Source organism: Cebus imitator, unplaced genomic scaffold (genome assembly GCF_001604975.1).
Source record: "Cebus imitator isolate Cc_AM_T3 unplaced genomic scaffold, Cebus_imitator-1.0 Scaffold259, whole genome shotgun sequence".
Taxonomy (NCBI): Eukaryota; Metazoa; Chordata; class Mammalia; order Primates; family Cebidae; genus Cebus; species Cebus imitator.
Genome location: NW_016107574.1, coordinates 4,415,298 through 4,441,403, shown reverse-complemented (window position 1 = coordinate 4,441,403; position 26,106 = coordinate 4,415,298). Strand labels below are relative to the sequence as shown.

General features: G+C 39.7%; 1 protein-coding gene and 1 non-coding gene across 2 annotated transcripts in view; one reads left to right on the top strand and one right to left on the bottom strand.

The window, feature by feature from the left end:
* LOC108283381 (VPS10 domain-containing receptor SorCS1) overlaps window positions 1-26,106 on the bottom strand; it is a gene marked incomplete at its 3' end in the record, with an annotated part of 485,878 nt that overhangs the window by 278,210 nt on the left and 181,562 nt on the right. The gene's annotated exons all lie outside the window — the stretch shown is intronic.
* Window positions 13,448-13,609, top strand: LOC119467096. Its single transcript, XR_005195621.1, has one exon. It is a non-coding gene; the product is annotated as a U1 spliceosomal RNA (small nuclear RNA).

Below are 26,106 nucleotides of genomic sequence, written 5' to 3'. Positions count from 1 at the left end.
ATGAGTTTGAGACCAGCCTGGGGAACACAGTGAAACCCAATATCTACTAAAAATAAAAAATTAAAAAAAAAATTGGCCAGGCATGGCAGCACTCACATATAGTCCCAGCTACTGGGGTGACTGAGACAGGAGAACTGCTTGAATTCAGGAGGCAGAGGCTGCAGTGAACTGGGATCACGCCACTGCACTTCAGCCTGGGCAACAGTGAGACTCTGTTCAAAAAAAAAAAGAAAAAGAAAAAAAGAAATACAGGAGCCCAAGGACACTTGGGGAAGATTCCAAAGAGCAGTGGGTTCCTAACCACTGATTTCTCCACCTTTTCCTTGCTCTTGTTACGTAAGGGAAAAACATAATGAGTTTGCTCAGTTTTCTGCCAAAGTTCATATTTTCCTCCTGGTACTCATAACCTAGAACATTTGGCCCAACCCAGCTGTTTCCAACTCAGCAGAAAAATGTTGACATGATTTCCTGGATCCTTCTCTAAAGGCCAAGGGATCAGTTCTAGCTACAGTGAGCAGAGCACATTCTAACGTCAAATTCCAGGGTTGTAAACTGCTGAGGAATGCTGAATCCTTCCAAGTTCTACTCTACTAGCACAGCATTTGATTTACTGAAGGGACAAGCAACAGTGAACACATTTTTAACTTGTTTTAATTTCACAGCAAGCAAACTGGAACTCCCTGACCTTAGGTTTGTTCTGAGTTCAAGGAAGAAAAAAACTACAGTAACTTACAAACAGGCAGAGATCCCCGAGTACCTGTCCTCTAAGGCCACTCACCCCTCCCCTGAACTACAGCACAGCTTCCTTCCTTCCTTCCAGGTCCTGTTCAAAACTTGCTTCTTTAGCAAAAGGTGAGCATGTGTGAGGTGCGGGGCACCCTACAGGCACATCAGATGGCATGCCTGTGGTGGGGGCATATGCTCAACAGATCCATGTGCCAATTAAGTGGCTCTCAGTGCTAAATTTCAATCACCGCCCTCCCAGGAATGCTGATCAGTGGCAGCAGGGTAGCTGTTTGTTTGAAGATACAGGATGGTGATGCTGCTCCACCACAGTACAATTATGCCGAATAGGCCTATAAATCCCCTACCAAGAAAATAGGGGTGTGGGCATAAAGCATTTCTAGGTAGTTGCTCTCCTGATACAATACCGCAGGAAACTAAATAATGAAGTTCAGCTGGTCATAGGCAGTGTCTCCCATTCAGCTGATGAGGGAATTCAAAGGCGGCCCAGAGGAGGAAGCCTTTAACCCAGCATGTAGTGGTATGGAGCCGCGCGCGCACACACACGCAGAAATTGTCTAAGCAATCCCAGGGCAGGCTGGCAGGGAGGTAGAAGTTGCTCCCTGCCTCTTCTTTCTGGGCTAGTAAAACTGAAATGCCAGTGATACACTCAGGCAGTTTATCAATACTGCACCAGAAGAGGCGTCCTTTCTGGCATTTGAAAGCACATCTGCTTGAATCAATCTATTTAATCTTTCTGTTTTCAGAACGAGAGCAAGAAAGAAGGGAGAACTGCTAACCTTTAGTTATGTTTTCAATCGATTACTTGAGATTTTTCTTTTTTCCCTGTACGGCCTATGTGCATTCTTTACCATCTTATTTCTGAACAATGATGCATTCTTATGTTAGCTATGTTTTGTTCTTTGTTTGCTTCTGTGTTCCGGGAATACTATTTAACAAATCAGTTTCTGTGAAGGCAGCCAGAGAGAAAATCACTACATTCAAATGAGAAAATGTGAAAAATGCAATTGCCTCTCTATTCTGGTCTTATTCCGTTGTTCTTTGTGTATTTTTCAAACTTAAAATGGAACAAAATGGAGCTGTTTTGTTTGCTTTCGTTTTTGTTTTGAATGTGGGTCTCCCTCTATTGCTCAGTCTCGTCTCAACTCCTGGGCTCAAGGGATTCTCCCACTTAAAACTCCCTAGTAGCTGGGAGTAAGGCTCAGGACACCACATGCAGCATTCTTTGGAACTTTTTAATTAAGTGAAATGTTGTGTGTGCTTAAATAATATACAAATATTTTTATTCATTCAGCATACAACTTTCACGTATAGAAAACTCTGAGTTCAAGTGTATAGCATTTAATTATAAGTTCAATCAAAAAGCAAGGCTGTTTTGATGAACACATACATCTCAAAATGCATATGAACACATATACCTCCACACAAAGTGGCATATCCATCAGCATTCCATTTATTTCTGTATCTTGTTTTCGTTATATAGTGTTCAAGTATCCCTGATTCAAAACAAGTGGTCACCATATGGTACTAGCTTTTTGAGGTTCCTCTCTAAATCCTAGGATATCTTTAAATAGCTATGACCCAAATTATCTAAGACTTGGTCTTGAACTCCCAACCTCAGGTGTTCCACCCACCTTGACCTCCCAAAGTGCTGAGATTACAGGCGTGAGCCACCGCACCTGACCTTATGTAAGACTTGGTACCTCCACCTGTGGTGTACCAGGACCTCAGCATCCAGTTCTTTCTGGGACTTTCCACAGTAACATGTTTCAAATATCCCTGTCGCCTGTCTAGGACATGCTTTCACATGACTTCTGCACTTTTTTCACTGGGACTCCTTCTTGCCACATCTGTCGCTTACAACATTTTTGGGAGGAACTTCACTTGGTCCATACTTAGAGAGGATGCTGGTGCCCACTCACCAAGCTGCTGTTCTCAAATCACCCATTCCTTAAAAGGGTGCTAGAAACAGTGCCAGGTCAGGATCTGTGCAGAATGGGAGAGGGTCTCCAAGGAGTTTGCAAGGGCTTCTTCTCCCACAGCACTGAACCAAATTTTCATAACCTAAGCTCCCAAACTATCACCCCTTTGCTTAGGCCCTTCCAAAGCTCCTACTGAATAATTCCATCAATGCTAGCCCTCGCTCGCTCTGGACAGGGAGTTGAGAAACCATCACAAAGGACTCTGTGAGAGGAAAATGTTAATTCATTCCTCCCTTCTAGCCCCAATCTCTTTCTGCACTGGGTTACAGAACAAAAACATTCACAAACAGAGGATGACTAATAAGAGTGTTCCACCATAAATTACCAAAAGTCAGTGCAAAATATTCTGTTGTATCAAAATGGTAGGGCAAAAAGCCTTATTTACAGGTATGCATTGAAATGAATTAACCTGCCAGCAGCATAAGACAGGCAGTCTCTACTAGGCCAGTTATCAGTCATGTAACACCTTTGACTATGACAGCATCATTTTTATTATAAAATATAATTTAGAAATGAAACCTCAAACATTTAAGGAACCTGAGAACACCTTCCTGGTAATCTGGTTCTACACACAGCACACTTTTGAAAACCTGTGTATTAACTAAGTACTAGATTGTAGAGAACCAAAATTTCTCTAAGTTTTCTAAATAGAGGCATAGGAATTTCCATTTCTTTTCTTAAAAACACAGTGTCTTTCTTCTTTTCTTTACCAAGGAATTCACCCCATAGGAAGGGGGATGGAAGTAAGGCAGGAGACTAGAAGAACTTATTTCCTGGTCCCGGAAGGATGAAATGAAGAAGCCTGCAGAACTAGCAGAGTATACCAACAGCAATCTCTACTTGCCTTCACTGCTCCTCAGCATGAGAAGACCCTCCCCACCAGTGCCATGACAGTGGAGAAATTCCAAAGGAGTGGAAGTTACCACTCCTTTTCTAGAGATTTGCAAATAACCTACTCCCCAATTTGCATGTAATTAAAAATGGGTATGAATATTGCTAGTAAACAGACCATACACTGCTACTCTGGGCACACTGCCTATGGGTTAGCCCCACTCATTTAATAAACCCACTTTCTTCTACCACCAGCTCACTCTTGAATTCTTTCCTGAGTGAAGGCAAGAACCTTCCCCAGGCAAAGCCCCAATTGTGGGGTTTACCTGCTCTGCATCGGAAGGTTAGGGAGTGTCACTGGATTTGTAAGGATACTTGGCCTGGCTACTGCTCTTCATCTCAAGGACATCTTAGAAAATGGGGACATATCTCTTTACTCTTCAATTAATAATGATTTGCATTTTTGCTTTCCTCTTTCTGTGTCCAACTGTGGAAAAAGTATCTAATCTCAAAAGTATAGGTTTGGAATTAGGGTACAAGATCCCATAATCATTTTCATTCCTTATGGTCTGTATTTCCAAATCCTGAATAATGTAGATGGTAACTGGGTCCTAGTCTAAAAAACAATACTATTTCTTTAGTCTTCCTCTCAACTACTAGTGATTCAGGGATGGCATAGGCAGGTGCTTCTAGACTCCACAGAACTTAGCCATGCTAATGGTCATAATTGCTCTTGCCTGAGATGGGCCATAGTCCGGCTTGAGTGAACAAGGGAACAGCCATAATGAAGATGCCAGCAGGTTGGGCGGGGCTGATGCTGGCTACTTTTGGCCTGCCCCCACCATCTTCCAGCAGGCCTTGGTGTTTTTTCCATCGTCCAAGCTCAGATAGCCACCTCTCTGCTTATTTTAGCAGCTTGCTAGAGACAATTTGGTTAGATGTATTTACAGATCTTGATGAAAGCAAATATGGGGTAAGAGAATAATAAGGGGCCTGAAGAGATTTAGAATAATTTTTCCTGAGAATCAAAGAGTTGGATAAAATAAAAGAGTCGTGTTCAATGGCCAGAAATTTGTTTTTGTTTTCTTTGCACTCCAATTTTAGGGAAAAGAAGCAAACTCACAACACTAGTTTTCTTAAAATATGCATGTTCCAGATTGTGTGTCTTTGGCTTAGTAAGTATTCAACTTTGCAACTTAAACAGAGGTTCTCATTTCTTTTGGGGAGCCACGTATCCTTTAAGAATATGACCTGATAAAATTTATGAGCATAAACAATAAATAACTTTAATAATTTTACCCATCTCTGGAATCCTGGGGGAAGGGTCATACATCCAAAAATAAGAACTTCTATAATTCTCAGAAAATAAAAGCTTTCTTCAGAAGAAAAGAACTTTCAGCTCCAAAATTCTGCACATTTAATAAACATTTAGTATGCTTTGTTAAAAGACGATAATTTTAAAATACATGCTGTGAGGATACAAAAAAAGGAATGAGATTTGAGTCCCTAAAAGCTCAGTCCTGTGGAGAGGCAGACCTGTACACAGATACTTACAAAATGTGAGGAAAAATGATGTGCAGCAGGATGAAAGTGGTTTTTTTTTTTTTTTTTTTATTTTTTTGAGATGGAGTTTAGCTCTTATTGCCCAGGCTAGAGTGCAATGGCACAACCTTGGCTCACTGCAATCTCCGTCTCCTGGGTTCAAGTGATTCTCCTGACTCAGCCTCCTGAGTAACTGGGATTACAGGTACCCACCAGCACACCCAGCTAATTTTTTGTATTTTTAGTACAGACAGGGTTTCACTATGTTGGCCTGGCTGGCCTCAAACTCCTGACCTCATGATCCACCTGCCTCAGCCTCCCAAAGTGCTGGGATTACAGGCATGAACCATCGCACTCGGCCTGTTTCTTTCAAAGAGCAAGAAAGAGGGGTGTAATCAGGAGACAATTCTTAGAAAAGGATGCATTTAAGACAAATCCCAGAAGATGTTTGTGATTCTGATAAAGATGAGAAGATACAGAAAAGGTACTATAAGGAAAGGAACTAGGGGAGAAAGCTCAGAGAACATTAAGAAAAGGGCAATTCCTCTGGTTTACCTAAAGGTTAGAGTATGAGTAGGGACCCATACAATATCAGAATACAGAGGTAGGCTTTGGCTCTATTGTGGAGGACCTAAAATATTAGACTAGTAGTGTGCTCTGCTCAAAACAGAAAAGGCTTTGGAACCAGAAGATGACCAGATTTTGATTTTTTAAATTTTATTTATTCATTTTTTTAGAAGCAGAGTCTTACTCTGTCACCCAGGCCAGAGGGCAGTGATGCAGTCAGAGCTCACTGCAGCCTCAAAGTCCTGAGCTTAAGCGATCCTCCTGCCTCAACTTCCTGAGTATGTGGGACTACAGGCACACACCCCTATGCCTGGCTAATATTTTAATTTTCTTAGACATGAGGTCTTGATATGTTGCCCAGGCTGGGCTCTAAGTCCTGGCCTCAAGTGATCCCCATGCCTCAGCCCCACGAAGTGCTGAGATTATAGGTGTGAGCCACCATACCTGGCCAAGGCCAGATGTTGAGTCATGGTTTAGCCAGCGATCTGTTAGAATGCTATTTGCAGCAAGAAACAGAATGCTGACAGTGACTCAAGCAGTAAGTGGTTCATTATGTCATATAGCAGGAAGTCCAGAGTTTATGCAGTTCCAGGACTAATTTATCCCAACAATGTCATCAAGGACCCAAGTAGAGTCCATGTGTCCTCTCTGACAGGGTCAGCACTCAGTGCTACTTACCCTCATGTTTGCAAAGTGGTCATAACACTTCTTTTCATCACCTGAAGATGTGGCTATATTCAGCAGAGTAAAGAAGAGCATCTGGTGTATATATGGGTTTTTGATGTGTTGTGTTTTCTACCTGGTGAAGAAACTACCTAGGGAAGAAACTCTTTCCCAAAACTATGCCAGCAAACTCCCTTCACCCTCACTAACCAGGATTCTGCCACATGCCCATCGTAGTTGCAATAAAGATGGAGAAAACAAAGAACTGGTATTTCCACTTGACATTTACTATGATCAGAGGAGGGTTTTGCCAGCAAAGAAAAAGTGGGGAGTGCCTGCTGAGTACCAAATAGTAGGGTATACCATTGTGTAATTTTCAGTAAGTCACCTGAATCCTGAACTAACATCTAGCATTTATTTGGTGTCTACTCTGTGTGCCAGATATCATAATTAAGAAATGTCAAATATCTCATTGTTTTCTGATGATGAAATTGAGCCACAGAGAAGATAAGTAAGTTAAACTACTGAGCTAGCCATTTAAAGTCTAACTCACATCACATATGAAATCCTAATCACTGTGCTAAATTTTCCTCTCTGGTATCCTAATATGGGTATGACGATTATTAGAGGCAAGCCAGAACCACTGAAATGCCCACACTTTCTGTTCATTTCAAAAACATTTATTGAAGCCCTGATATCTGTCAGACATGGTACTAGTCACAAACCCCTTTCTCTCACTGTGCCGCCTTCTAGACATTGACGGAATATATCTTCCTGATAATTGACAGGCTTGAGTTTTTACTCTTTACTGACTTCAAGTCAATGGCGTTTTGTGGTCATTTTAAAATTGAATTATTAATTTTTTTAAGTTTTGAAACCTGGTAAAAATCCTCTTTAGGAATTGATCCTTCCATTTAAATTACTGGAGAACTTGCTTGCTGCCAGATCAGGGGTTCCTGACGGTGAATGCATATGCAGCTAACGGCAGATTTCCACAGACGGTTTTACAGTATCATCATTTTAAGATTCAAGTGAATGCATAATTACACTCTTTTTGAGTTAACAATGGGGAAAGATATCAATAATGGCTAAGCTGGCTCAAGGTGCTCCAGAGGGGAGCTGAAAGGTTGAGAGAGAGACATGTGCACGCACACACCACACACACCCACACACCTACACACACGAACATCTGAAATTCATCAGACCAAAGTCATCTGGCACAGACAAACACACCTGAAAAAATGAAAAACCAGTAGAAACAGTGGGCTAATTTGGGGTACGAGAAAGCATCGAGAAAGCAGTTAGTGGATTTTGCTTCTGAGAAGTATTTAATCCCTAAATGCCCTTTATGTTTTGTAGCAGCCCACATAATTTAATGTCATGTTTATTTATGTAATATCCTCTGCACAACACTGAAATTGAGTGAGTGAAACAGCCACTGTATCCCCTCTGGGGAAATTAAAAGGGAAGCCAAGCAATAGTCATGCAGACAGAGCTAGGGACATACAAATAACCAAATCAACATTAGACACAGCAAACTGTAGCACACGGAGAGCCCTCGTGAAGAGCAAAATGGGTGAATCTGCTGTATCCTCCTGACTCTGTTTCCCCACAGATCGAGAGGCCACTTGTAGCTAAGACTTAAAATCTGCACATGAATTGCAGGAAGGACTCTTCCTGCCTCAGAGCTGCCATGTAAGAAATGCTGCAACTCTCACTCAAGGGACCGCATGTCTTTTCTCCCTTTGCTGGGTTTCTTTCTGTTAGTAACAAGCCAAATAGTAATAATAATAATAATGCTTATAATAAGGCTAAACTATCAGACTAGTCATAGAGCCGGATCCTAATATTTAGCAACCAAATCTCAACTTGTCAAATCCACTGGACTTAAGTTGCTTTTGATGCAAATCTTGAAAATGCAACATTTGACCTTTGACAGGGTTCTTCTGTTTCCCAAATTCAGAGATGCTATCCACTCGGAAAACAAAAACAAAACAAAACAAAACAAAAAAGCACTCCCTCCAAAATCTGTTAATTTCTCATTGCCAAACCAGAGAGACTGAGGATACTTCAGTCCTGTTTCCTCCTCTGCTGCCTCCTTCTCTTTTTTATTTTAAATAATAAAAAGAGGATAATTCTCAAAACATATATCCATATATAGCACATAGTTGACCCACTACATATTCTTCTTCCTCTTGGTAAATTATTCTGCTCCAAATGATTTTGATTTTTTTTGGGGGCAGGGGCATTAAACCAGGAAAATAAGGGAGATGCTAAATTAAATATTTTTTTTCCAGAAAAAAAAAACAAATAGCTGCACCAATGTAATCCCAAAAGAGTACCAAGATGAGATAATTATACAAAATGTGAGGAAAATACATATTCAAGACAAGATCTTTCTACATATGGATAGTAAAATAGAAAAATGAAGCAGACCTAGAGACCAAAAGCCAAGGCTTCAAGACATGAAATTAGCTGGGGCTACAGAATAGGGGCAGAAGCCGGCAACTGACTGTGATTGTCTCCATAGCTGCAGTTGGAGGAAACCATGTAGCATACCCTGTGCAAGCCCATTGTTTTATAGTTAAAGAAACAAACTCTAAACCCTGTTCTCATTTCCCTCCAGTGCTTAGAAGGGAAGAGAGATGTTATCCAACCTCCCTCAAGCTAGAACCTACTCAAATTAGCTCACCTGATACACAGCTGCAAAAACACACAATGCACAGAATTCTCAATTTAGAGCTCTAAAACAGTAAGAAGATATGTATTGTATTATCTTCTCTCTGAAAGTCTATTTAAAAAAAAAAAAAAAAGAAAAGGTGTGCCAAGTACTTAAGTAAGAGGGATATAAGACGGATTTGGTAGGAAAGAGATGGAAGGGAGGTAAGGGCTGGACAAATTCTCTTCCAACTTTCCTGATGTGATGAAAGAAAGATGTATTTCCACACTCTCAATCAGTTATCTGTCTGAATTACAGACACTATCTAAATATTAAGACTCTTCCTATGTGAGAACCCACACACAAAGTGAACACACCATTAAGCAGCAAACTGTGTGTTAACGACAAGGGGCCTTCTGTTCCTATGCCTTTTTATATTCAGCTTCAATAGGAAGAAATGAAGCAAGTCTTCCCATTTCCACTTCGCCATCTTGCTTTTTTTTTATGCTGTTTATTCACAGGTCTGAAGAAGTCAACTCAATTCTAAAAAGTATTATTTCTCAAGGTTAACAGAAGACACTTGCAGGAAGCTAATAAATAATGCTATGCATATTATGGTGATCCAGGTGTCAGAACATAAACCTCAATAAGAAACTGGAATAAAAACTGAAAACAATGCAACGTTTTAACTTTTTCATTTTCTCTTCTCATTTGCCATAAAGTACAACTAACAAAAGCAACAAGAATAAAACATCAGAGATAGTCAATATAGCAAGTATCAGATCTTGTCTTTTACTATGAGAAAATCTTAGGCAAGAAAGGAATAAAAACATTGTACTCTCTTAAGAAATTGTAGATTGGGCACAGTGGCTCAGGCCTGTAATCCCAGCACTTTAGGAGGTCAAGGCGTGCAGATCACAAGGTCAGGAGTTTGAGACCAGCCTGAACAACAGGGTGAAACCCCCGTCTCTACTAAAAATACAAAAAACTAGCCAGGCGCGGTGGCACGCGCCCGTAACCCCAGCTAATCAGGAGGTTAAGGCAGGAGAATCGCTTGAGCCCGGGAAGCAGAGGTTGCAGTGAGCCAAGATCGCGCCACTGCACTCCAGCCTGGTGACAGAACAAGACTCCTTCNAAAAAAAAAAAAAAAAAAAAAAAAATATTGTAATCAATCAACAATAACAACTGAATTCTCTATTAGCAGATCTTTTGTTTGTTTTATCTGAGTGCTAAGGTGTGGTAAGATACAATTTGCCTAAAAAGAAATTCAAAGCTTAAAAAACTCTTGGCTTGAAACTAAAATTAACATCTTAAAATTCCAAGTAAAATCTATTAATAAATAACAAGGCTTTCTGTTAGGGAAAAATCCCAGGGAGGTTAAGTGATTTTTATATATTCCTTGTCTTTTAGTCACAGAACCAAAATGTTTCCATGTGCTTCTAGTTCTAATTCTTTACAATGGCATGGCTGGTGGGTGGGTATAAAAATTTAGCATTTTGTTATTCTTTTAAAAGAAACTTAAAATTGGAAGGGACTGAAAAGATTATCTAACTCCATCTAACTCCAACCACCTCATTTCACAAATAGTGTAGGTTACACTTTTAGAAGAACCAGTTCTTGAATAAGGAATATCTGAGACCAAAGAAATAATCTTAATATACCATTTGCTGATTTGGTCCCTGATGCAGGCCTAGGTACCGAATGAGGGACTGGATTGGTTCAGTTCTAAGATGGAAGAATTGGGAGCAGTAGATCTAATATCAGAACCAGACCCAGGTTTTGTGGGAATGAAAGTTACTCAATGTTGGGCTCCTCTTTAAGAAAAATAATACAAAGTCATAAATAAAAATGAGGCCTAAAATGTCATATTTACTAGCCCAAGAAATTAGATCACAAGAAGTTAATAGTGACTTAGAGACTGACATACTTTTCTTCTGAGATATCTTCAGTTGGTTTAGCAGAAATGAGTATACAGAAATGCTTTCTGATTCTACCCTGGCTTCCTCTCTCCACCTGGAACAATGGACAACTCCCCAAACTCCCAACATTCATAGGAGCTGGTGCCCTTGAAGGCTGTGAATCTTAAGTTTCATTAGCTTCACTGTAAATTCACCTTTGGGTAGGACTCCCCATTAGATGCTCATTAAGCCTTTTCAATGAAACTGTCCATTTCAGCAGTCCCAGGCTATGAATTAGGAGATATGAACCTGAGCCCAGGCTCTACAGCCAACACTGTGACACTAAGAAAGTCAATATACCTCTTTGGGCTTGAGTTTCCTCCATGGCTGCAAGACATGTTTGCCAGGGTCTCTTCTAATCATAATACTACTTAATGCTGAATACCTTGGCCTACTGTATCTGTGGTGTTGCCAGTCTTAGTAAATGCTATTGCCATTGTTCAAACTAAGAATTCTGAGTCTTCCCTCCAAATGTAACCAATCTCTAAGTTTGTTGTTGTTTGAGGCGGAGTTCTGCTCTTATTTCTCAGGCTGGTCTGCAATGGCGTGACCGCTGCTCACTGCAACCTCTGCCTCCTGGGTTCAAGCAATTCTCCTGCCTCAGCCTCCTGAGTAGCTGGGATTACAGGCACCCACCACCACACCTGGCTATTTTTTAAAAATATTTTTAGTAGACATGGGGTTTCGCCATGTTGGCCAGACTGGTCTTGAACTCCTGCCCTCAGGTGATCCACTCACTTCGGCCTCCCAAAGTGCTGGGATTACAGGTATGAGCCACTGCGCCCAGCCAATCTCTAAGTTTTATATACCTCTCCCATCTAACTTCTCCTCAACCTGATCTGGGCTACATCAACTCTTATCCATGCTTCTAACAACTTTTTTTTGAGACCGAGTTTCATCTTTTTGCCCAGGCTGGAGTTCAATAGCAGGATCTTGGGTCACTGCAAACTCCACCTCCTGGGTTCAAGCAAATCTCCTGCCTCAGCCTCCCTAATAGCTGAGATTACAGGCACCCGCCACCATGCCTGGCTATATTTTTGTATTTTTAATAGTGACAGGGTTTTACCATGTTGGCCACACTTGTCTCAAACTCCTGACCTCAGGTGATCCACTTGCCTCGGCCTCCCGAAGTGCTGGGATTACAGGTATGAGCCAACATGCCCGGCCTGCTTCCGACAACTTTTCACAGCATCTCATCTTGCTTTCCTCAGGTCATCCTTTACATTGTTGCTGTCAGGGTGTTTTTAAAAATAGCAGTCTAAACGGCTCTCCCCACTCCTTAAAACGTGTCTATGGCCACTCACTGACCTTAAAATAAACTTTAAATTTCAAAATATGACTTCTAAGTAAGGATGGCCTGACACCTGTGCTCATGTTCAAATTAGATCATTCCGGTGCCCGGTATCCTCTCACAATTCCATGTGAACTAACACGTAATATTGTCTCACTGACACAAGGAACTTCAGTATTTGTTGATCGTCTGACTGAATGACTGTAGTTATATTGATGATGGGCTTTTTCAGGCATTAACAACATGTTTCAGTTACGTGAGCAATTATTATAACTAGCCTCTTGAGTCACATCACCATACCCTGAGAAATTGCAATCTACCGGCATTGCTGTTTTATCAAATTCCAATTTTAGGAATGACATTTGAAATACTTTGGATTTCCTCTTGAAAGCTTAGGCTGATTAAAGGATTAAATGTTACACATAATTCAATGCCGTGTAACCCTTGTGTGAGGGCTGAGTAGTTGTAAAACATGTCTATGATCTAATCCAAAGGTTTATTGATTTTCTTGTCCTTTCATTCAAGAGTGTTAGCTTTCATGCACAGCTCTATGGGATTTTTGAAGGTTGGCCAGGACACTGCAGAGATCCACTTCCCATTCTGTCAGTTTCTTCTATTTAGGAAAAGACGGCCCTAGGTCAATGCAAATGTAACAGGGTACAGATTTGGAATCAAAGTCTGAATTCCAGATCTTTCGGCTGTTTCCTTTGAGACTCTCACAATTTCTTCCTCTGTGTAATAGGAGCAAGGCTTAATATAGTATGTATGGTGGCAGGGCGAGGGCTAATTCTAGAGGTTGAAAGGGCTGGATTCTGGTTACAGAGCCAATTTTAACACCGTATATGACTTTAGTTAATTCATTTAACCTCTCTTTATTATTAAAGGGGATTGATAACATTAGAATTCCCTAGGCTGGGTGCCGTGGCTTATGCCTGTAATCTTAGCACTTTGGGAAGCTGAGGCGGCTGGATCACCAGAGGTCAGGAGTTTGAGACCAGCCTGACCAATATGGTCAAACCCCATCTCTACTAAAAATACAAAAATTAGCTGGGCATGGTGGCATGTGCCTGCAATCCCAGCTACTTGGGAAGCCAAGGCACGAAAATCGCTTGAACCAAGGAGGCAGAGGCTGCAGTGAGCCAAGATCACACCATTGCACTCCAGTCTGAGTGACAGAGCGAAACTCCACCTCAAAGAAAAAAAAAAAATTAGAATGCCCCTTCTGGAGATACCATGGTCACAAAGGTGGTTTTCCCAGGGCGAGGCTTATCTACTGCACTCTGGATGTGCTGACCTCTGCGAGTTCCCCAAATGCGGGAAACTCAACTGCATAATTTGTGGTAGTGGGGGACTGCGTTCATGCTTTCCCCTGGTGTGTTTCTGAAACAGAAAAAAGAAGAAGAATTCCCCTTCTAACTGAATTATCATGAACTGACTTTGAGTTTTTATTTGTCATTCTCCTAAGCATTTTTGAATAACAATCTATATACCTTCTCAACTATCATTTAAAGCAATATTTCTTATCTTTCTTCTTTTCTCTTGGCCATAGAGTTTGAGAGTGACTTGCCCAAGATCAGCTAGGTGGGAAGGCTGAGATCTGAACCTGAATAATCTGAGTCCAAAGCTCAGTGCTGTAGACAAGAGTAAACAGATACCTGCTCTCATTATCCATCATAGCTGTGTAGAGACTTACAGAGCTGACAGGTTTGAGTTGAATGTCTTAGAGATGAATTACTATGGGAATAAAGAGAAGGGAACAATCGCTAACTAGATGCAGGTGGGGACCATTTCAAGCTCTTACAACCAGCTAGGTGCTTTACACGCGGTATGTCATTTAACACATTCTACAGCACTGGGGAGATATTTCTGTTGCTCCCTAACAGAAGATGAAAATTGGCTGGGGCTTGGGTAGTATATATTTAATCCTGGAGCTTCTTGGCTTCTCATCTGGAAGTAAGTCCTTGAAGGATGGCTTGTGTTAGCTCTTCTACCATCTGGGCTGAGGAGTCATCTTTGTATCACATTCACTGAGATCTCCGTGGATTCCACAGGCAGAGAGCACAAACCCTTGCTCACCCCTCAGCAGGTGTAAAACATGAAAGGGTCATGTTCAGAAAAGAAGAGTGAAACTTCCCAAAAATTTACAACAAGACCATCTGTCTTCTCCTCTGCTAATGGAAGACTTTCTTAAACTGAAAATCACTCCAATGTCCACAATACAAAGAAAGGAGACTTTCAGTAAAGAAGGTTAAGGAAAGTGGAAGCAAATGATACCTGTATTCCATGCGGGAAGTCAGTTGCAAGAACGGATAAGTATGTCCTGGATGCTTCTCACTTTATAATTCCTTAATCCTAAATCAAGACACCAGTGAAATTGAGAAACCCAACACCCTGTCTGCCCCAGAAAATGCAAATCCCCCGGGGAAAGAGCCCACTTGTTTCCTGGCTTTGTGACAGGGCTTGGGGCCGATGTGAATCACTACCTGCAAAGAAAAAGAGCCATTGCTTCCAACATGGAGAAAGAGTGCAAGGGGATCTTGTAGGAGACTCACGGAGCCCTGGGGGCAGGAGAGACCAGCATGTCTGCTAGAGCTGTCTCCTGCTGCTGCTGCTGCTTGCAGCTCTAGAAAAAAAAAAAAATCTATTTTCTTGAAAATGAAACCTTTTCTTTAGATTTCCTTCAGTTTTTTCCCCCTTAAACCATCTAAGATTAATGTGGCGAAAATAAAACGCCCCACAGGCTGCTTATTTTGACGCTTACTATAGCACATAAAAGTGAAGAATTAGCATGGAATGAATAATTTATTTAGTGCTTTACGTTGTTTTAAACAAATCATTTCCATGAAAGGAATGTGTATTCAAGCAATAAATCACTGTTTAGCACTCTGTCAGGAGGAAAGATACCACTTGGCAGAATTACTGAATGGCAGTGCCTGGCAGGGAGGCAGGCACAATAAAGATAAAGGTGATGTCCTTGCATAAGAGGAATCTGCTTGGATCTAGAATAGGTTGGAGGGAGAGTCCATCATGAGACCCTTTCTTCCATTTACAAAGGTTAAATGAGCACCTACTTGTGCTACTATATTTCATGTTATGACAAGCACAGAGTAACCTGCTATGACATCATAGCTATTGTTATTTATGTTATGATTGCAATTACTGTGGGCCAAACTCTGGGCCTAAGTGATGGCGATATTCCACTGCAACAAAACAATGAGTTTTTCTCTTAAATTGATCTTTGGGGTCTTTAGATAATTGTATATAATAAGTATTATGATAAAACTGTATGCAAAATGCCTAGTAGGGGGATGGGAATCTAGAAAGGTTTTATAAAGGTGGTTTCACTGTATCCAGGCCTATTTAGCCAAAGGACTAGAAAATGTGAAACACATTCAATACAGAAGTCTTTGTGACACCAGAGGAATGCAAGTCTGAAGCTCAGAGATGTTTGGGTGGAGAGTGAGTGTGGAGATGTGGTGCAAGTCATCAGGGTGAAGATGGAAATGAGAGAAGGGTGACGGGAAGCTTCAAGAGAGATCCACAAGATGCAGGGTGACGTTCACAGGCTCTAGAGGCTGTGGCCCCTGGAAAAATTGGCCCTAGACACCAGAAATCAGAACCCGATTCAGTCTCCAAAGCAAGGTTTTGAAGCTGTTATTTATCAGCCTTGCTAATTACCAAACCTATCTGCAGAGGAACTACAGGAGGGAAAACTGGTTTAGGTCAAAAGAAAGAAGGACCCTGGTACTCTTCTTAAAATCAAGTCAAAGGTGGAACTGCTTTATTACCCCAGCTTTATGCAGTTTTGAGAATGAAAATGCAATCCAAGGGTTTGTGGAGGTTGGAAACAAAACACTTTTGTGGGAGCTAAAGTACCTCAAATTACAAATTTCAAACATCTCTTCTTTTTTAACTGTCAATGCCACAAACAAAACCTGAGGACTGACACTCAACATCAGCAATGCTTGCAGTCCTCCATCACTCCCGGCAACTCCTAACAATTAGTCCAAGCTGATAATTTGTACCACTGACAACACAGAAGGCCAAGGGCTGGGTTTTTACACATCAAGGGAAACAAAACACTCCTATTCTCTCAACTGCTTCAGGGAGTTTCTCAGTTATCTCATTTCCCTCTGATTTAATTAATAATAGTAACAGTATGTCTCCCTCACAGTTTATAGATATCCAAAATTTCCCAACCTTACCTTAAATGATTTAAATGAGAACAGACTTTCAGTTTCTTTTAGGTAGTTTCAACTTTGCCAACATTTTGCTGAAAGCTGAAAACAACACTTCTGGCTAATAGAATGAAGGTGACAGGCACTGAGAAATGTCATGAATCTGATGCTTCTCATCACCTTAACAATATTTGCTGTTTTATAAAAAAAAAAAAAAAAAAAAAACCATCTTGGTGTCAGCATTTAATTGGGCTCACAGAAAACTCAAAATGTTGTTGGTTCCCAGCCAGCCAGAAATGCTTCACTCTCAGGAAGAAATTAATCAGTGAACAACTTATCTATTGAAGGTTTACTATGTTCAAAGAATTGCTAGTAGACCCTGTGGGAGAAAAAGAGATGCACAAAATGTAATTTCTGCCATGCAGGAATTTACAATCTAGGTAGAATCTGATTGTCACTCTCCTCTTCAGAAACAGTGAAGGTTCCCTTGCCTCTACAGGATTAACTCCTGACTCTTCAATAAGACATCCAAGGTCCTTTGTATACGGCACAATATCTCCTTTCTAGTTTTGTCTATTGCCACTTCTTGCAATTCTGCAATCCTGTAATACTGACCTTCTTGATATTCTTTGAACCACAATGAATGTTCAGGTCCCTGGAGCTTTCTCAATTTCTAATGCACAGCTTAAAAGCCATCTATCTCCTAGCTGGTTGTGGTGGCTCATGCCTGTACTCCTAGTACTTTGGAAGGCCGAGATGGGCAAGTCACCTGAGGTCAGGAGTTCGAGAGCAGCCTGGGCAACATGGTGAAACCCCCGTCTCTACTAAAATACAAAAATTAGCTAGGTGTGGTGGTGTGCACCTATAATCTCAGCTGCTCAGAAGGCTGAGGCAGTAGGATCACTGGAACCCAGCAGCCTGAGGCTGCAGTGGGCTGAGATCATGCCATCGTACTCCAGCCTGGGCAACAGAAAGATACTCTGTCTTTAAAAAGAAAAAAAAAAAAAAAAAGCCATCTGCTTCATGAAGACTTCCCAATCTCTCTCTGGGCAAGAAAATGTGTTGCTTCATCTGTTTCATTTTTGTTTTAAATGTAAGTTCCAGGATACAGGTGAGAACATGACAGTTTGCTACATAGGTATACATGTGTTGTGGTGGTTTGCAGCACCTATCAACCCGTCATCTAGGCTTTAAGCCTTGCATGCATTTGTACTAATCCTCTCTTTCACCTTGCCCCAAAACCCCCAACTAGCTCCAGTGTGTGTTGTTCCCCTCCCTGTGTCCATGTGTTCTCATTGTTTAACTTCCACTTATGAATGAGACTGTGCAGTGTTTGGTTTTCTGTTCCTGTGTTAGTTTGCTCAGGATGATGCCTCCCAGCTTTATCTGTGTCCCTGCAAAGGGCATGATCTCATTCTTTTTTATGGCTGCATAGTGTTCCATGTATATATGTACATTTTCTTTATCCAGTCGATCATTGATGTGTTGGTTCCATGTCTTTGCTATTGTAAACAACGTTACAATAAACATATGTATGCATGTGTCTTTACAGAATGATTTATATTCCTTTGTGTATATACTCATTAATGGGATTGCTGAACTAAATGGTATTTCTGGTTCTAGATCCTTGAGGAATCACCACACTGTCTTCCACAATGGCTGAGCTAACTTACCCTCCCACCAACAGTGTAAAAGCATTTGTTTCTCCACAGCTTTGCCAGGATCCATTGTCTCTTGAAATTTGTAATGATCACCTTTCTGACTGGCATGAGATAGTATCTCACTGTGGTTTTAATTTGCATTTCTCTAATGATCGGTGATGATGAGCGTTTGTTGGCCAAATAAATGTCTTCTTTTGAGAAGTGTCTGTTCATATCCTTTGTTCACTTTTTGATGGGGTGTTTTTCCTGTAAATTTGTTCAAGTTTTTTGTAGATTCTGGATATAAGCCCTTTGTCAAAAGGGTAGGTTGCAAAAATTTTCTTCCATTCTGTAGGTTGTCTGTTCATCAGAGTGAACAGACAATCATCTATCTTCTTTAGTATCATGTTTCTATTATGGCTGAAGCAAATTACTTTCATTATTTGTTTAACCTGTGTCATTCACGGACTGTGAATTTGTTCCCGCTAAATTTTGTTTTTATAACTTCTTGTGCTACAACAGAACCTGACATAAAGAAAGCACCAGTATATATCCTCAATGAACAATTATACAATATACAAATATGTGTCTTTTAAATATGAGCCCATATGGGATAAGTGAGATTATTTGTGCCAGAATACCAGCAACCTTGACACATAGTAGGGCTTCAATAATAATTTATTTAATCCAAATCATAAATTCCCACTGAATATCAAAGAATGGTGAACTGAGAATTGCTCTGTAGAATGGCAACACATTCTTTAAAATGTCAGAGTTCTAGTAAGCATGATATGTTTGTGGTTCATCATTTTAGCCAGCCTGGTTGGAGATCACAATGGTGTTAGAAAATACAACTAGAAAGATAGAGGATGGTATTTGTGAGTGGTTTCTAATTCCAGGCTAAGAAATCCCTAGAAGTCTTTATGTGTATGATAAAGTATGGAAAACGATTATAGATTTTTGAGCACAGCGGTGATACATACAGTACTAGAAATACAAAGTTTAATCTGACAGATATGTAGGGCATAGATTAGCAGGTTATTAAAATTTTTCTTAAAAGAGTAAATAGTAAGTATTTTAGGTTTGTGGACCACAAAATGTTTGTCATAACTACTCAGTACTGCAATTCTATCACAAAAGCAGCTATAGACAATATGTCAACAAATGGGCATGAGTATGTTCCAAATAAAACTTTATTTACAAAACAGGCAATGAGCCAGATTTGTCTGCCAGGCTGTAGTTTGCCAACTCCCGGACAAGAGAAATAAGTGGTAGAGAAGACATTTAAGAATCTATTCAAATGTACTAGTATAAAATTTTGGAGGCTTGACCCAGGGTGGTAGGAGTTTTAAATGGAGCCAAAAAAGAAAAAAATGTTAAAGGAAAAAAAAAAAAGGGTGAATAATTGCATACTTTATGAGAAAAGGTAAAAGAATGTACAATAACTTTTCATGATTTTAAACAAAGAGAACTGGAGGAGTAAAGGCACCTTTGACAAGCAAGGTCTTCTTAGTTACCCACACTAGAGAAACTTCCTTAGGATGTTTGGAAGATGACAATTTGCAAAGACGTGCAAGTGGAATCCAGAGTCAAGATAATCATAGAATTCTAGAGAATTTTGATGCTGCAGGGGGATTTAGAGATGATTTCGTTCATTTTATATTTTATCAGATGACCTGACCAGCAAACAACAGTGGCCTCAATCATGTTTGGGTTGTCCCCCACAATATTAGTCCTCAGTATGTTTCTAAAACAAAGTGACTCAGTCCAAAAAAAAAAAAAACACTTGGATGATCTGGAAGCCCTGGCTTACATTCCCACATAACAAAATTAGCTGGAAGAGTGTGGCAGCTACCCCCTGCTTGAAGGATGAGGGCTCTCCATTCAGTCATGGAGCGCTCTACCATCACTCATGCGGCCCTCTCAGTCATTTAAGTTTGCATGGGCTGATTTCGACGCACAGGCTCATTTTGATGCGTAGGCTGTGGAGTCAGGCTGCCAGGCTGGTACCCTGACTCTGCCACTGTGGGAGGTAAGTTAACCTCTAAATGCTCCAGCTTCCTCATCATGAAAGTATAGAATATTGTCAGCTCCGACCTCACAGAATTATGATGATGATTAAGTGAAATACTGTATGTAAAGCTCAGCCACATGGTAGTCCTTCAAATGTTAGATATTGTGATTATATCATGATGGTGAATGAAAGCTTTTAAAAAGTTAAATTGCCCAAGTCCACACTGGCAGTTGGTGGCAGATCCAATAACAGAACTCATTTCTCATGAATCTAGAGCAACTTCCAAAACCCTGAGCATATTCCATCAGAAATACACTGAGATTTATTTGTAAAACCTAACCGAGACATGCCCTGAACCAAGAAGGAAAACAAACAAAAAAAGCAAATCAGAGATGATGTTGGGCCAATGTGTCTTACTGGGTTATTCCCAAATATAGCACACTGGAACAAACATAATAATTGTATGTCTGTGATCTACTTGTTTGCCAAAGCCACATAAAGGAATTATAAACACTTCTTCTACCATTGGTAACAGAGTAAAAACGAGGCCATATATTAAACAAAAGTCTGGTGACTTTTAGTTGCATTCTATCCTGGAGGACAGTCGTAACTAGAACACTGGCAAAAATACCCTGGAACAACTCTGTCCTGTTCATAAATTCTCAGTCCCTGCCTGTTTCAAAAGTGGAAGAGAAAAAGTGCTAAGTCAACCAACTTTCACTAATTAGTTCTCTCTATCTGGTGACTGTAAACCAATGACAAGCAAACTTCTCATACCTTCACCCAGGCTGAGACGTTTTTCTGCCAGTCACCATCTTATCACTCTGCCTGTAAGTGGCCTTGCTGAGCTCTGTCTGAATCACATCCAGTGTTCCTGTTACATACATATATTCCTTCTTTTCTGCAGCATACAAGAAAATATGCTGGCGGTAGCTGTTTGTAATAAGCTGAAAGTTTCGTGAGACCAACTCTAATGCAAAGGTCATTTTTTAAGCTGTTTATAGATTGCAATTTGTAAGGTTATAATGTCACATGCTGTCAATAATTCAAAGTGGAGAATTACAACTGTTAACAGGTCATCAATTCTTCATTCTTCTCCTTCCACACTCATTCCCCGAGGGGCTTTAATTTATTTCATTTAAGCTTGACTCCTTGAACTTTGAAGCAAAGGTTTCATTTGTTTATGTTGGAAAAAAAAATAGATGGCACAATGCAAGCAATTCCTTAACAAGTTTCAAGGGATCTGAACCAATAAAAAAAAATCACAATTTAGATAGGAATGATTCAGAAAGTCTATTTTCCAGGAGTGTAGTGTTCTAGAAAATGTGTTTATGTTGTCAGTATGCAAGAGGCTTAACTTGCCCCTCCCTCCAGATAAATAAATAAATAAAACAGGAAGGCAATGTTGCTGAAAATACTGAACGCTGAAAGCTAACGGAGTTTCAGTCTGTTTGCAAGAATGCATTTGTGGTAATTGTGTGCCACCAGGAGTCTATCCAAAGGCTTTCTTTGGGAGAGTAATTAAATCTGAATTCCAGTGCAATTGTGAATGCTGAGCTTGTTGCACCTGGCTTTTTGAGGTGAAAAACTTTTTTGAGTGTCTGATGAGAGCTATGGATGTAACATATACCCCTTCTAATAAACGCCAGCTAGAAACAAAATTCTGGGAAAACCTTCTGAAGTTCATTTATTTAACTCTAGGTAAAGAACTTCAATTATAGAGATGCAGATGATCTTTCTCATACAACCGACATTCTTTCAAAATAGAACACAGAGGCAGATGATGTAATCTTTTCCCTTGGGTACTTATAATCTCAGAGGACTCAAAAGAATAACTGATTTTTCATCTTTGAGGGCTTTTTTCTCATCTCCAACAATAACCTGAGGCATACTAAAAAATGGTCGTGCTCAGGAAAATGACCAATATCCAAAAGAAGACAGTGGGACAGGGCTCTCCATTACATTGCCAAGGAGCACAGAACAGACTGTTTTGTTGTTTGTTCCTCCTGTCCCTTTCCTGTGAATGCCCTCCCAGCTACTCCATGCTCCTGGTGTCTGGGGTTTGAAGGTCTCATGGATCACCTACGAGAAGCCCAAGAAATGGTGTAAGCCCAAAACATCTATTGTGGGTTCCTGCTTTTGTGGAGTTCCAAGTTCCAGGTCATCAAGAACCAGATATCAAAACATCAGCTAAGGCACAGTAATTTTTTCTGTTAAGGATTTAGGTACCTAGGAGTTGTCAGGTATAATTTAAAAAATTAGAACATAGGCTTCAATTAGATTGTGTAGAAAAAGTTGAATTAGATTCTTTAACCAGAAGAACGGCCATTACTGAAATCTGGTGAAAGAAAATATAATCTTTAGACTCAACCAAGACTTAATGCCTATGATTTTCACTGTGCTGACGTGTAAGGATAATATTAATTTGTATGTGTGTGTTTACATACAGCTAAGTAAATATTGACATAGAGAAATTGCTAAGAAAATTGTACTTCTCTCTTCCATGGTAAGGATACTTTTTCAACATACTGTATATTCATTAGCCAAGACAGCTTAGCTCGAGATTTCACAGTATGTTAGTCCGTGAAATGCAGAAATGTAAACAGAGAACTGTGCCCAGTTTCAAAGATGACAAGCTGGTTTAGATTTTAAGGGGGAGTAGGGGGCATATGTCTTTCATCAGACTATTACCATTTCCAGAAATCTATTTGAACTCGATGTTTAAGAACAACATCTTTTCAAGGCATTCAACCGTTAAGACAAACTCTCTATTGCTTTGAGTTTCTTATGGATTTGACTTTGCCCTCAGTTCCTTAAAGGGATCAGCACCACAGGTAAAAGATACAGCCAGGATGATTAAATATTCTAGAAACAACAAAGCTTTAGCTTGCAAATTGCAGTTAACTAAAACTGCATTCCAAAATTATCAGAATATTATCAGTTCAAAATTCACCCATATTAACATGTTGCTCTCCTAGTGTTAATCTCTTAAGAATAGAAAAATAACCAAATAAAGAAGATTTGATTAGTCCTGAAGGCAGCCTATTCAGAGCTTTTTGATACCAGAGATCTTATTATATTCCCCTTATATAACAAGTGCCTAGTTTCCTGGCACAGAGATTTGATAACTGTTGATCAAATGAATGAAATACCAAAGGTGGTAAGAACAAAAGACATGCAAATGAGTGTTGATTTTTAAATACTTATTTTGATATCAATATACAGCTTATTTTCTCATTATCTCAGAGGAGGATATATATATATACACATATATATATATACATATATATATATACACATATATATAATACATATATATATACACATATATATATATACATATATATATATATATATATATATATGGAGAGAAAGAGAGAGAGAGAGAGAGAGAGAGAGTTGCTACTATTTACAGTTATACTCTAGTATTATTTTCTTATATACTATACTTTATAGGAAGTATATGTATAGAACCTAATGTGTAGAATTCTAAAATCAGAGGAAATGGTTCTTCTCTTTCCATAGGACAATGAGGACCCTATCAGCACCGCTTTTATTCTGTGATGCAATAATTGAACACAGTCAGCTATCTAAGTAAGAAGTGCTTCCTGTTTCCCAAGGATTTGTCTTCTTCACTACTAGGGGTTCCATAAGCAACACTGCCCATGGTCTCTGAAACCAGATTCCGCTGGTATTTGTAGCCATTCTAAGGAATAGTGTTCCCTGGTAAAGATTTAAGTTGCTACATATGTTGCCATCTGTGCTGATTTTACTACAAAACACTAAATTGAAGAACTTAACACAGAACAGCAGCAACAGCAAAACTGAAGTCTAAATCACCTAAACCATGGCAATTGTGGGGAATTTTCTAGCAGGGCTGCATAATTCTTGGTCCCTTTAAGTTGTCCAGAGCTTTAATGGCAACTTGTAAAGGTCACACCTAACTTGGTATTCCTAAGTATGTCGATAATTAGCAAGAAAGCCCGTGAAATATTTTAAAGAAAGTCCGGTTATTAAAAAATTTTAAATGTGGGAACTAATAGCTTTTACTAATTCCTGGGTTAATGGAAATTAACAATACACATTATGTATCCCAGAACTTGGACCACATATTTTATAAGGCTGACATATTTTAGTCAGTTATAAAAGGGAACCATAAAGACAAGGACAACCTACTGAAGTATCTCAATAAACAGAAAGTCAGATTTTAGGAAGACAGCATGGCATCTTAAAGGTGAGAGTGATTAGTTTATATTTTTTACATATTTCTGCCAGGGACACAATCTTATTTACTAACTCACAAGCAAACTGCCTAACAGATGTCTAAAGCATTTCTGATTCCTTTGCAAAACTTTAGACAGAGCTAAACAAACTTAATTTCTCAAAATTAAACAGTGATTACCATTCTTAATTGTAAAAGTTACTATTGTCACCATCATTTGTGTGGTAAAGCGTATGAAATTAGATTTAATCTTTATAGACACATACTTATATACTTATTTCACAGCTGATTTCAATCTTGAAACCTCATGAACACAGGAATATGATGAAAACATTAAACACGAACCACCTTCTAATTAAGTTGTTGAAAAATATAGGGTAAGCAGGTGGGGCATGTTGACTCACTCTTGTAATCCCAGCACTTTGGGAGGCCGAGGTGGGCAGATCACCTGAGGTCAAGAGTTCGAGACCAGCCTGACCAACGTGGTAAAACCCCATCTCTACTAAATATAAAATTTGCCGGGCATGGTGGCATGCGCCTATAATCCCAGCTACTCAGGGGGCTGAGGCAGGAGAATAACTTGAACCTGGGAAGTGGAAGTTGAAGTGAGCTGAGTTTGTGTCACTGTACACTGACTGGGGCCACAAGAGTAAAACTCCATCTAAAAAAAACAAAAATAGGGCAGGCAAATCATATATTGTCAGAGTTCTATGATTGTCATGCATGTCCTCCCATGACTCGTGAGTAGGAACATTACATGAAATATGTTATAAACCAAGTTGAAGTTATCAGAGGCCTCTGATTTAAAATTACAAAGCAAATTTTTTCTCTTATAAAATATACCCTTATATCTTATACTACACAGAAAACCCGGAATTATTTATGCTCAAAAGCACTCTCAATGCCTTGAAGAAAAGTATGGAAAGAGGGAAGGAAGTGAATGCCTGCAGAGTGTCACCTATGTGCCAGCCAGCACGTGAAGTCTGTTCATGCACTATTATTTCACTAAGCTTTCACAACAGCCCTTCAGTTATTGGCAATCTTATAGATGATGAATATGTAACATAGAGAGTCCCTTTCCCCAAGGGTTCAGTCATTAAGCATAAGACACAGGACCCAATCCTTGTCTATCTCTTCATGGATCTAGTATGCTCCTTCCTTTCACATGCTTGTGTTCTACTGATGATCATGATGTAACAATTAAAAGTTAATAATCAAGGCCAGGAGTGGTGGCACGCACCTGTAGTCCCAGCTACTCGGGAGGCTGAGGGAGGAGAATCACACGAACTCGGGAGGTGGAGGTTGCAGTGAGCAGAGATCACGCCACTGCACTCCAGCCTGGTGACAGAGTGATACTCCGTCTCAAAAAAAAAAAAAAAAAAAAAAGTTGATAATCAAACTCATATTAGGTAACAGTCATATCTAAAATGAATTTTGAAAAAATGAATACTATGAATACTGTCATATCTAAAATAAATTTTGAAACAATGAATACCAGGAGCTTGATTATGATATGGCTAGATGTGGGTTCCTTTATATCTCTACTAAATGTTTAAGTTTTTAAAAATTTGGGAACTTTTAACATATACATGATATAGTCATGCATGTCATGTATATACATATATGTATAACCTATATATACACATACATATGTACAGCAAATATATATACAAACACACATATAAAAAAATACATGCTAAAAATCACCAAATTTGGTTTAAAAATCTTACATACTTAAGAAGCTCAGCAAACCCCAAGTGGGCTAGATGTAAAGGAAACCATACAGAGCCATATCATGGTCAAACTGCTAAAAAC